This window comes from Micropterus salmoides, unplaced genomic scaffold (assembly GCF_014851395.1).
Source record: "Micropterus salmoides isolate LMB-PRFRI ecotype aquatic unplaced genomic scaffold, ASM1485139v1 Ms_hic_scaffold_20, whole genome shotgun sequence".
NCBI lineage: Eukaryota > Metazoa > Chordata > Actinopteri > Centrarchiformes > Centrarchidae > Micropterus > Micropterus salmoides.
Window position 1 is genome coordinate 17,122,838 of NW_024041151.1, and position 13,836 is coordinate 17,136,673.

Here is a 13,836-nt window from a genome sequence, read left to right on the forward strand (position 1 = left end):
ACATGTTGACAACCCCCAGGAAAGAGGGACTAAAGAACTGTTTTGTGTTCTTGATAATTATGGACTGACTCAACATGTGACGAGGCCCACGCACAATAAGGGGCACACTTTGGACTCTCAGGTTTTTTCCCACAGGCACTGAAAACTGCAGTCATTGCTCTTAAAAAAGAGCAATCTAGACAGTTCACTAATGAGCAATTATAGGCCCATATCAAATCTCCCATTTTTAAGTAAAATTGAAAAGGCTGTTTTTCAACAGCTTAGTGCTTTCTTGGCACTAAATAACTGTTTTGATGTCTTCCAGTCAGGTTTTCGACCACACCACAGCACTGAGACAGCTCTTGTTAAGGTCTTCAATGACATCCATTTAAACACTGACAGTGGCAGAATTTCAGTCTTAGTATTATTGGATCTCAGTGCTGCATTCGACACGGTCGACCACAACATATTACTAGACAGACTTGAAAACTGGGTTGGACTTTCTGGCACGGTACTAAACTGGTTTGAATCCTACTTAAAGGACAGGGACTACTTTGTACACATCTGAGCTGACAAAAATGACATGTGGAGTTCCCCAAGGCTCCATTCTGGGACTTCTTTTGTTTAACATTACATGCTTCCACTGGCTCAGATTATGAAAACCAACAAAATATGTTACCATAATTATGCAGATGACGCTGCTGCTCGAGTCCTCACTAAGACCAAAAAGGTGGATCACATCACTCCAGTTCTGAGGTCTTTACATTGGCTTCCTTTATGTCAAAGAATTGATTTCAAAATCCTGCTGTTAGTTTATAAAGCACTAAATGGTTTAGGGCCAAAATACATTTCTGATCTTCTGCTTCATTACGAACCATCCAGACCTCTCAGGTCGTCTGGGGCAGGTCTGCTTTCTGTCCCCAGAGTCAAAACTAAACAAGGAGAAGCAGCGTTCAGTTATTATGCTCCATATATTTGGAACAAATTCCCAGATAACTGCAGGTCTGCTGAAACAGTCAGTTCATTTAAATTGAAAAAAAACCTGAAGACTTTTCTTTTTACCATTGCTTTTAATTAAATATTTTTCTTTTTACTGATAACTTACACTGCACTGTAACTTTTACTGTCCTGTTTTCTTTTTCTTTGTTTTTAGCTTTTTATTATTTTCCATTTAACTCTTTTAACCCTGATTGTAACACTGTAACTTTTATTGTATTTTATGTTGCTTTTAAACTTTTACATATTTCCCTGTTGCTTTTATGTTTTATGTAAAGCACTTTGAATTACATTGTTGTTAAATTGTGCTATACAAATAAACTTGCCTTGCCTTGTGTTACGACCCCCCTGTTGGTCTAAGGGTGTGGGGGCCATAAACATATAGGCACAACTGGTAGATCTTAAACAAGGTAACGTTTATTGGTAACATGAGATGTAGACAGGTAACAAAAAGAACAAAAGGAGGGTGGACGAGGGTTCTGCGAAAATAACAAACCAAGTTAAAATAAAAAGGTCCTCAAAAGGAGGCCTACACCTATCTACCGTTTTAAACAGGGTTGAATCTTACTACAAAAAAAACACAAAGAGCACAGCACCCACTCCACCTGGTGAAACTAACAAAATAGCAAACAGAACAATAAGTGAACTTCTCCACTGCACTCAAATGTGGAGCTAACCTTCAAAGGTATGCAAAGGTTTACCTAAACACAATGTACAGCTAATAGGCACTGAAGGTGGATAGTTCCACTACACACAAAGTACAACAGACAGGCTATGCAGTCAATACCAGTGGCACACAAGTCAACAGGCGGTGACAAGCTGCCTGGAGCAACAGCTGGAATCTCCTTATGAGCCGGAGGTAATTAACGTGGTGATGAGCCATTGGTTGAGTGGAAAACAGAGGAACCAATGGGCGGTGCAGATGTCAGCACCCCAGAAACCAGGAAGTAGGCGGGTCTTCATTCCCCAGGGACACAGCCTACTTGGTAGAGGTGAGACAGGGAAAAGAGGAAACACAAGGGTGACAGCGACAGCTGTGACACTTGCCTTGCCTAAATGCACTCTAATTGTGTGCATTTTGTGAGTAATTCCTAAACTGAACCAATACCAGTATAATTATTCATTATAGATGAGGGTACTACTACTTTATTAGTTTACTTTTATTGTTACTGAAAACAAAACAATTTCAATCAACATACAAAAATGCACATTTTCTTCTCTTTGCTCATTTCTACTGCAAGCAATTCACAACAGTTTATGTTTCACTACATTGTCTTCTGGCATTGATGTTGATCACATTAATTAATACGTTTGAGTAAGGTGTTTTATTTTTTATTTTTGATCACAGAATCATTTACAATATGGTTCTCAAAAAACCCTTGAATTGTTTTTTTAGAAAGCAGTATCTTCCAAAATGAATTTTCAACACTGTGGGACAAATTTATGGATATGAAGGAATGTTTACTATAAACACTGACATAGTTAACCTAACTTGAGGCACCTAACCTAAAGTGCCTCACGAGTTCTTGACACTTGTTGGGAGTCTCTGGTACCGGAGTTAACAGATAAGACGGACCTTGGAGAAGTTCCAGGTTCCCCTGATAATACTAAATGACAAACGACATTGACCTATAAAGCTGTATAAATGTATATATTCAATTAAGGACAACTGAGGCTCATCAAGTTCTATACTCTTATTCCAATGTATTGTTATGAAGCAAAAAAAATTGAAAAATAAACTGAAAAGTCAATCAGAACCATTTTTCAGTATTGCTTTGACTCTTTCCAGCCTTTAACACAAGTAAGACAAAACAACAACAATGGAGATTCAACATGTCTCTGCTCAGGGTGCCCCTATATAATAATCTTGAATGATAAAGTCATGTATGATAGAGATCTTTAAATAAAGACATCAGAGCCAAGTTTTTTTAACAGCAGCATTTTGGGTACAAGTGAAGGATAGTGTAAGAGGCTCAATTGAAACACAACAAAAAACAACATTTTCTAGAGTTTAATGGTGGAGCGATTACATTTGAAAAAATAGACAAAAATTATTCACTGGCAGTTTGATAATAACTGCTATAAAAACGTCACAGTTGGAATTTCTGTTTGTTTCTCTGAAGAATTACTCAAACAATTTCAAATAGGCTAGTTTGATGTCACAGGACTAACTTCACACTTCACACAATCTGTTGAATATAGACTCAGACTTGGTGGACTAGAGAAGCAAAAGGATTTGAGAACTTTCATTTATGTGTTTAAATTCATAATAGAATAAAATAATTACTCGTACCATCAGTTGTTGACAAGCTCTGAATGTTCTATGACCATATATGTCACTTCATGGATGTCACACTTTTTTCTACTTCTTTCTTTTTGGTGTGTCAAAGCCAGCTCAACAAATGAAAAGTACCAAAGTAAAGTTGGTGATAAACTTGTGACCTCTCGCCATACCTGCACTGAGCTAGTCGACCAGGCTACTGAAGGGCTACCAAACAGAACGAGATTTCTTTGTGTTCTTTGATGTTGCAGTACATGCTGACGAGCCCAAATCCACAGATTTTCCAGATGACTGGTCTACCCTTATCCTTACCCTTCTGTGTAAAGTGCCACAAACCGAGACTGTGGGAACATTGCAATGCAGCTGCCAAGACCTCAGACAGTTTGTGTCATTTCACTTGTTGATCCAAATAGAGGTAGACCCAGCCATGGTGACTGAAATGGTAGGCAACAAGACTGAGCATGTGGGCTGGTAGACTACCAGGTCTGACAGGCAGGATGGAAGAAAGCCGTTCTGATAATCCATCAGCTAATTGCACATGATCACACATGATTAGCCTGTGGGGACAAATAGGTAATACCATGTGATATATTTGAATGGCCTGGTATAAGTGCTGCTATGTATTGACCAGCAATTTGCCTGGAGGTGTCAATCCGTGTAATTTCCAAATGTGTCAAGTTCAAAAGAAACCACAACTATCGGATTAAGTCATGAATTTTTTGGGGGCTCTAACCCAAACCCATTGTTACTCCTTTTTGGAGGCCTGCCTTATCACTCTTGATGGGCTGTAGCAACTGTTAAAACCTGCCTCTTAGGCCACAACAAAGGAATTGAAATGCACAATGTGGTAGTGGGAAATGAAAAAATCACATCAATATATAGGAATTGCAACTAAATATATTAACAGTAAATTGATCAGCAGTGTTGCAGAGTGGCTAATAATAATAATAATTATAATAATAATAATTAATAATAATAATTATTATTATTATAGCTTTATTTGCATAGCAATTTTAATACAGGTAACAAAGTGCTCTACAGTAGGTAGAATAAAAATTGGTATCACACACAGTGATGTGCAACGAATACAACAAAACATTAATTAAACATAACAGTGCCATGAGAGTGAGCTGCTTTGTGCCTGCCATTGCTATGTATAGTACCCTTAAATGTTATCTTGAATCAAATCTTAGTTTACAGTAAGTTGTTTAAATCAGTCTTTTTAACTGCAAACCCAATCTTGCATGTGACATTGGCAGGATTTGTGTAATTTTTATTTTGTTTCGTTCCCTGTTAACTGGTTTATTTTGGGAGATCTTTCTTATCTGAACCAAGGGTCAGGAGTTATACGGATTGTTAAGCCCTTTGAGGCACATTTGTGATTTTGGGCTGTCAAATAAAATTTACTTGACTTGATTCAGCACAGATTACACAACGGTACAGGTATACCGACTGACACCTGACTTTATACAGCATGCCAACAGTGTATACAGTCTGTTGTAAAGGTACTATAGGGTGCAAGTTAATGGCGCCTACATTTCGTAAGAAACCATGTCAGTGCCGAAGGAGAACACATTGATATGATTTAAAGGCATTCTGTCCAGTGCTGCCAATGGCCAGTTAAAACTTCTACACAAGTGGAAGATGGTGTGTGTATTTTCAGTTGTAAACCTCTTGGCTCACGTGATTGCCAGTGAAACATTATCATTAATCTATACATTTAGTGGCTTTTTTGATACCTATATTTTCTACCTAATTCACACAGAACTAGTTTGGTGAAATCCATGATTGTCCATTAAAGAGGGTGAGGATGAAGATTAAGCCAGAGAAATCAAGGAGTGGTTCAATTGTAAAGGGTTTGCCTTCAAGAAAGAGGTTTTATGTGGATGGGGAGGCAATTTTAATTGTGTTAGAGAAGCCTATTAAAAGTTTAGGTCGGTGGTGTGATTCAGCTCTTAGCGGTAAGGAGCAGATCCAGGGGTTGAGACAGCAGGTAGTGGATGGCAGGCCTTCCAAGCTAACTCAGACTGTGGTGCCTGCAGTGAATGAAGTACCTATTTCAAGAGAGAGAGAATGATTAACACTTACATTAGAAAGTGACCGGGAGCCCCACACCACCTCAGCAGTGGGGTCCTATGTAGAAAAGGGATTTTGGAGGTTTCTATAACCAGTTTAACAGAAGTTTAAATGTGCAAGCGAGGTTGGAGATGAACCTGTCAGGGTCTCAGGAGTCTCAGCAGTACACAGTACAGCGGCATAAGTTGCAGCGGAGAGAAGGTGGAGGGGTGAGACAGTTTTACAAGCTCAGTCAGCACTTAAACATAGGGATATTGTAGGCCAGAACCAGCATGAACATGGGGGGGTTGGACTAAGCATAGCATAGCCTACATGGACATAATGGGCAAGAAGAAACTGGTTGTAAAGGAGATTCAGAGGTAAAAAGAGGCTGTTTGATGTGCAAGAGCAGTCAATCAAAGCAGAGTCAGGTGATGAGCTAGGAAACTTAGCTAGAGGAAAGTGTGGGGCATGGAAGCAGACTGGATTAGACTCAGGATCAACTTACAATGTGCTTTGTCTTTTCAAAATCTGTGCGAGAACCCTGCATATCAGGTATAGCTTACTTTGGCACATTCTCAAGGGCGGTACGCCTGGAGACCTACTTTAGTGTCTATCAGCAACCACTGAGTGTAAGCGCTTAGAAGGAAACTTACTGGATGCAAAAAGGAAACAAGATAGGGATTTTGGTTGTTTTTGAGGCTGAACAAGTCACCCAGCAAGAATTTATGAACAGGCATGACACAGGGGAGCTAAAGCAAAAGCAGGCACTGAAAAAAAGGCAAACACTGCATCTAGTTCCAGTGAATAGCTGTGGGGTAGAAGAAAGGTGAGTGACTGGGGCAAAGCTAGATAAGGGTGCAACCTATAATGTTAACTCTTGATGATATAGCCCAAAGCGTGTGTTGTGTTACTTGCTAGGATAAAATAGCTGAAGAGGCTTTGGTGGTTAACTTGGTGGACTGATCAGCATCGGCTAGATTGCTGGATCAACATGTTATTGCAGGTTCTTGGCTAAAAGTATGAATGCTTTGTTGACTGCCAAAATGGGGTAGCTGTAAAAGATTGTTTGGTTATATGGTGCCTCAGGCAACATACTAGTTGTGGCATACTGTTAGCATGATAGTTTGCTTAAACATGACCCAAAGGAAAATTTTTATTGCTCATAGCTGATTTTTTTTTCTCCTTAGGAGAAGAAAAAGAGCACAAGTAGAGCTACTACAGAGCAATGGCCCTGAGCAGGATTTGAACCCCAGACTTGCTGTTAATAGGGAAACAACTCTGCCCCTGCATCATCCAGCTGCAGTAAATACTGCTGTCTTTAAATATAGTTCAATGATCTTTTACTTAAGAAAAGTAGAAATACAAGATCTACCAAAAGTCCTCAAAATTCCTCTCAAGTAAAGGTGTGAAAGTATTCCATATTGAATGTACTGTAGTATAAAAAGTAAATGCACATGCCATCTTGGACAATGTCTCCCACAAACTCCATGATGTGCTGGTCAAACAAAGGAGTGCTTTCAGTGTGAGACTCATACCCCCAAAATGCACCACAGAGCGCCACAGGAAGTCATTCCTGCCTATGGCCATCAAACTCTTTAACTCCTCCCTCTAAGTGTCTGACAAACAGACTTTTAGTTGTTAAACTGGACCTTGTAGTGCAAGACTTTACATTCTGTGCAATATTATCTGTTTTAATATTCAATGTGCAATATATTTAAAATTCAATACACTGGTTACTCTGTCCCCATCAATTCTACCTGTTCTTAATATTACTACTACTATTTATTCACTACTACTGTTCATGATTACAATTCTGTTAATAATGTAAATATTGTACATATCCACATTCTTTATATTTTTTCTTTGTATTTTCTTTGTATATTTTTTATATTTATATATTTCATTCTATTATTATTCTATTCTTCAATTACATTGATGTGCAAGTGAGCAATTGTAACAAAGAAATTCCCCTCGGGGATCAATAAAGGATTTCTGATTCTGATGCTGACAGAGAGAGCAGCATGATGGCCAGCTTGCTACTTGCAGTTGGTTAGCATGCCGTTAGCTGGTGATATTGTTGACAAAGTAGAATATAACCTGCTATGGAGGGAGTGTGTGGGTGCAGTTAAAGAGGAGGGTGGTTGTGGTATGCTGGAACACATTGTCAAGTCTTCTTGTTGTCGTGGGACAAACTCAATGAAACAGCAGTTATTGAAGGGTGCCCACCTGAAGACACTGTAGGCTTGCCTGCACTATCAGAGCAAACTAGTTGCTATTGGTGAGACTAGTGAAATCAGTTATCCAGTGATGCAGGTTGGACAACTGTCTATGACATTCAGATAAACAAGCCAGTTGAGTAATGTAGATTGGCTATAAGGCCGGGTCATGCTGCCGGATATCTGCTCTTTGCATGGAGTTACAGTAAAAGGTAAGTTAGGTCAGGGCTCGAGAATGATGTTTGTTGCCTGTCATGGGGACCAATGATCGGTCAAAACATAATTTAACATGAACATTGTGCTTCGAAACGAGTGCTTAAGTTTTGGCATATTTTACTGTGTATTCAGAACTGAATGAGATATTCAAGCAAAATCTAAAAATAGTAAACATTTAATATGATTACAAATGATATCTAATTAAAGTATTTAGAGAAAACTACTCGTATGTCCTTCTCTGTAGGTCAAGAGTAAGCATTGCATCTGCCGTGGGTGAATCTGTACACAGGGATATTAAAGAGTATCTTACGACTTTTACAAGACGTGTAAATAGAAAAACACATGCATATTAATGTTAATTATTTTTGCATTAGCTTAGTGTCACAACCACAGACCTATTTTTCATCATAATTAGGTGTGACTGCATACAGTACTGCATTGTACTATACTAGTCGCTGTCATAGCTTATATCTTCATAGATGAACAACACAGAGATGGTGCAGAAGCATATTTTGCAAGGATACCATACTGTAGGTTGTTGTGTTCCTATAAATAGTGCATAGTTATTATTCTGCCCTCCCTGCGTCAACTCCCCCCCCCTTCCACCCACCCATGCCAGTCCCTATTCACTCAAATCCATCATCCTACAGTATGTGTGCACTGTACCTTTACAGCTCTGAGTCCATGGGATCTGTCAGTCACAAGCAGTAACAATTTTTCTTCTTTTTGCAGTCTGTAACATTTTCCTTCTCCAGGAGAATCATTCATGATCCCTAACAGTCACTTGTCTTTGTTAATTTGTAGTTTGGATCATACAACTGCTAACTTGCATTACTGTGCGCTCGGAGGCTGATAGACAGAACCAAAATATATATATATATTTTTTTTCTGTGAGGGATAAATATTTCAAAAACAATTTTCATCTAACTGAGTCACCCCTAGAAGAAAAAAAAGATGGAATGAAGTGTAAATCTAACAGGGAAAAAATAATTTGGATTGCACTTATATATTACAGCTAATGCATCATCATAAAAATATACACTCCTATCAAGTCAGTGCAGTACATATGCAAGTGCAAAACTGCTAAACGCAGCGCTACTAATATATGTGAACAATATTATGGACTTAATTTTCATGGAAATTCTTGATGTTATTCCACCGTTTGTTACTCTTTACTAAAAAAACAAGGTGTAAGTGTAAACATGATAGGTATAAAAGGTGTAACCTTGAAATACTATAGGATTTGTAAATCAGAAAATGTATCAAACATATTTTCCTACATATGGGTGGTGAAATATTAAAATTTGAGCTGATTTCCTTCTATGTATGGAGATTAGGTGTAATTATAGAAAACACCCAATTTTATTATGTGAACACATTAAGTCCGTATTATCTATGCTTGTCTTATTATAAATACAAATATGTGTGTTTGTTCTCTATTAGTAAAAATTCACTAGTAAGTTGCAGTAGTCTTTATTTCACTGCTTTTATCTGCCACATTCCAAGTGAAACACACATGCTGTGTTTGGTAATAGTAACACTGATTGAACTACACCAGCACTCCATTCACTGAGATGAAACCATTACTGGAGTGGGTGGAAATTAAGCAGTTTAAGCTCGAAGGAATTAACACCTCCCTCACAGAGCTGTGGCTGATTGGAAATAAGCACACGAACACGTAACTGTGTCCTTAATACCCGACCGTTAAAAGAGTCATTTCAAGAAAATGGACACTTTGTTTTTGACACTGTTAGTCCAATGTGCCAAATGGGCTGTCTACTAGCTACTGAGCTCGAGAAAACGAAAAAGTAAGCATTCGCTTGATATATCAACAACACATTTGAATTCTAAATGGGTAATCACTCTCAGTTGAGGTTTGTCTCAAATTGCTGCTGGAATACTTTTCTACTTCAAATACAAAGCCAGGTCCCAAATCCTCAATAAAATGGGCAGAACAAGAACCCGTGCAGGTATTTGGACCATACATGGCTAAATGTGGGCTGTGACTGATGATGTCTCATATCGTCTGAACAAGAAAGCAGAATAAGTGAAAACACATGCAGGGACTTTAAAAGAAATAAGGCTCTGGTAAGGGTTAAATAGTTGTAAGTATAAACATTGTCTTGTAATCTGATATTTAAAGCTAGTTATATTCAAGCCCTTGTCAAATGAGTTCACGCAATGCTGATTAAGCCTGTCACTGGTAAATCTCTGTATTTGTGGTATAGCAGAGTGTTAAAATCTGGTGCCTGCTGCGACATCCTGGCAAACTGGTAAAGATGTGTTTTACGTCAACAAGCAACGATTGTTTTGCCAGAGCTGAAGGCAGGAGCAACTGTAGTCGCAGCCAATTCAAATGAAAGTTGTTTCCTAAATTGGCTTTACAGATGCAGGGAAATTGCTTATCTTTCATGTATATGTGTATATTTTACAAATACATAGTGTATTTGCTTATCGTAGCACGTTCATAGCTTCCTATGATGCTCTCACACCCTTGATTTTTGTGCCTGTCAGGATGATTTTGGGTAGGAAAAAAGTTTAGAATGAATGAATAACCATTAAAGAAGTGATTTTTTTAATTTAAAAACAGCTTTGTATGTACAGACACAACTTGACCTCACTCCATTGTTACATGCCTTCTTGCCTGCTCTGGTCTTTCAGAAGTCAGCAGATTTCAGGAGAGTTTGAAAGGCTTGTTAGGTCTAATTCATGGCACCTGGTCATCCTGAAATGCCTATTTAAGCTGATTCAGCTACCATTTTCTCCCTCAGGCAGAGGTGTCGTCTGCAATTAATATGTTGCTAAAACCACTAACTTCTAATAGTTTGCTCTTATTGTTGTCTTTTTCGTTTGTATCCAGTACTCCCTGCAAAGCAGCATTGATCTACACTTGGTCCACAGCAGTCTCCTGAAATAACAACAATTGCTGGCACTTGAACTTTGTGTGACTTCCTGCCCTGTCACTCACACACACATTGAGCCAGTTTTTGATGCCACACATTGCAGCTCTGGTCCTGTGATCTGTGACCATTGTGTCAGGGAACCAGATACGACTGGTGTTAGGACATGTCTTTTGACTCCAGTGACTTATACAGTAGCAATGCAGATACAAAGAGTTACACTGATTATTAGAATGGGAAATGGACTTCACACACATTCATACACTGATGGCAGAGGCTACCATGCAAGGTGCCAACTGCACATCAGAAAGAAAGTGATCATTCATACACACCGAAAGCACAGCATTCTGGAGCAATTTGGGTTTCAGTATCTTGGCCAAGGACATTTCGACATGCAGGCTTGGGGAAGCCGGGGATCAAACGGCCGATCTCCTGACCTATTCTTTTGTTTAGGTAAGAAGATCTATTGCATAATATGCATTGGTACTTGTTTGAAATGAACCAGTGCCAAGATAAACAAAAGTCACCTCCTCCAGGTCTCCTCCCAGAGAAAGTACAAAGACAGGAAAGGGGAGACATTATTGTTGATGATGTATATTGTATTGTGTCTCCTATTGGACTGCCATAACTTATTCAAATTTCAGATAAGAGCTGAACTGTGGTTGTGCTGTGGTTCATTGGAGCATTCATTTAATTATCATCATCATCAGTCTGGTGATGACAGCAAGGCTTTCATCTGAACTCGAAACTTGAGTTTCAATTTCCAGGTTCATGCTGGTTCCACGTGATCCCGATTGTCTTATTTCAGTGCTGATATTATGTCCTACGCAAAATGCTCACTAGATGAGTGGGCACAATGTTTTGATGATTCAGACGAGGGAGCTCTTTCTTCACCTTGCAGGTCCCAAGCTGCTGGGTGGTTAATTATTTACGCAGCTGTTTAATCTTTCAGTAATACCAAACTGTGTCAGGGGACGAGGTTAATGGGGATGTAAGATGTGATCAGAGATACATTAAAGAGTCAGGGAGAAGGAATCATTGAGGCTTCAAAAAACTGTCCCCGTGTCGTTGGAAAACGTACAGCACAGAATGTATAAGATGGCGTAATTAATTTTTATTTAGAGTTTTTTGGCATAAAATATGAAATGATGAAAAGAATTAAATTGCACTAATTTATTTTTTAACATATTTGTCAAATAATAAATTATATTCTCTCTTTTAATCAATGTTAATGTTGCTAACATTTAAACATTACAATTGTTTGCATCTTTTCTCCTAGAATAGAATCTTTCTTTCATTTGGAGAAGTTTTTCAAAATGTTTCCAAAATGAGAAGATTTCCAAACTTACTACATAAAAGTTTTACTGTATGTGATAGGTTTGTCTTATGTCTTCATACTTTATTTATAATACTTTATTTTATCAAACATGTTGCAGTTTGGGGCCCCTCCCTCAGCTGGGGCCCTGGACACTGTCTTCTATTGTAGTCCAGTTTACAATGACCTTTTCTTTTGATTTATATTTTTATATGCCAATTAAATGAAATATGTTTTTCTTTTTACCTTGACAGGTAATTCTTGATGGTCTTCAAAGCTCCAGAATAAGTGAATAAGTGGACCTGTTTGAGCTAAGCTCAAAAGATCACCATTCTTTACCAAAATATGACATTACATGTATTCCCAATATTTGTGCTATTTGTGAATGCAGAGCAGCAGCTGTGGGATGATGTCAGGGTGGTAGGGATTGGGGGGTAAATGCAAAAATAGAATGTGACATGGCCCCAAAAAGAGAAAACAAAACATTTCACTTTGCTGTTTTCAGATTTTTAAGCAATTTTTTTTTTCTCTTTAGTTATTTTTGTTTTTGGCCTCTTTTAAAATACATGTTTGTGTTGTTTATCACCTCACACCATATTTTCCTGTTGTTTTTTACTCTCTCTGTCTCTGCGGACATTAAATGGGCCATATTGCACCCTGAGGCTTGTATGTCCCCTGCTGCAGCCCAAAGTCTACAGAAGGGGGGGCATATGAAGAGCAGCTTATAGAGAAAGTGCTAGAGATAAAAAAAAACAACAACATTTACATAAACAAGATTCACGCATCTTATAGGGATGCCATGTTCCAAAGTCATCATCATTTTTATTTATTATCATCAAAAAAGAGAAGATGTTGATGGGATGATTAGGCCAGTAGTGTAACTTACTTAATATTGACTGGCCAGAGTAACAGTGTCTCAGCATTGGCGACAATTGCCTGCAGAGAGGATAAAAAGCAGAGGAGTTAAAGCAGGCCAATGTTGAAAGCAGTGGGGGGTGGAAGCTATGATGTGAAGATACTTTGCCTCTCCCTAGAGCAGAGGAGGCAGAGACACAGATGTCAGTGAACAAAAATTCCCCAGAGACAGGAGGGCAAAATCTGCTCATTTCTCAGCTTTGCCTGACGAAACACAGTTCGTGAGAGCTTAGAGTGTTTAATTGGCTCCATATATTAACATCATCACACACTTTTTGCCCTGCATCCCTGGACATCTGCTGTGAGAATTATGACCCTGGGTTTGCAGATGGGATAAGACTGAAGGATTGTCACGCTTTAATTTTCAATGTTTCTTTTTCCTTTTTGAACATTGCTTTTATTGTTTTGAGTAACTCACAGTCAAATACTCCATTGTGTTCAATGCCTTGGCACCAATTTTAAACCCAGACTATGCAACCATCTTGTCTGTATTGGTAGAACAAAAATGTTTTTGACTCATGAAGGCAAAAGTTGGAATGAGTGAGTGTGAATTTTATTTATTTGCTCAAAATCAAATAAATTCAATTGAAATAGCAATGGGTACTAATGTATAAGAAGATGGAGAAGTGCCAATTTAAATAATATATAAAACAAAACAAAAATATGACATTAAAAAATAAAATGGAGGCCAAAGTATTTTTATTAGTTTAGTTTGGACTAGAAGATGTTGGTAATTGACCCCTGAGATATTTGGAAAGATGGTTGAGACAGAACAGTGTGAAGTTGTTTGAATATAAGAGCAGAAATGATTATGGTTGTTAGATTTTAGAAGATGTTCTGCTCTATGTTGTTCTCAGTAGTTTCTTTATCTTGATGCTGACTAATGAGTAAATGTGTTAATTCCAAAAAGGTTATGTTACTATTCATAGCTCAAAAGGCCTAACTGCTGAAGTGTGTAAA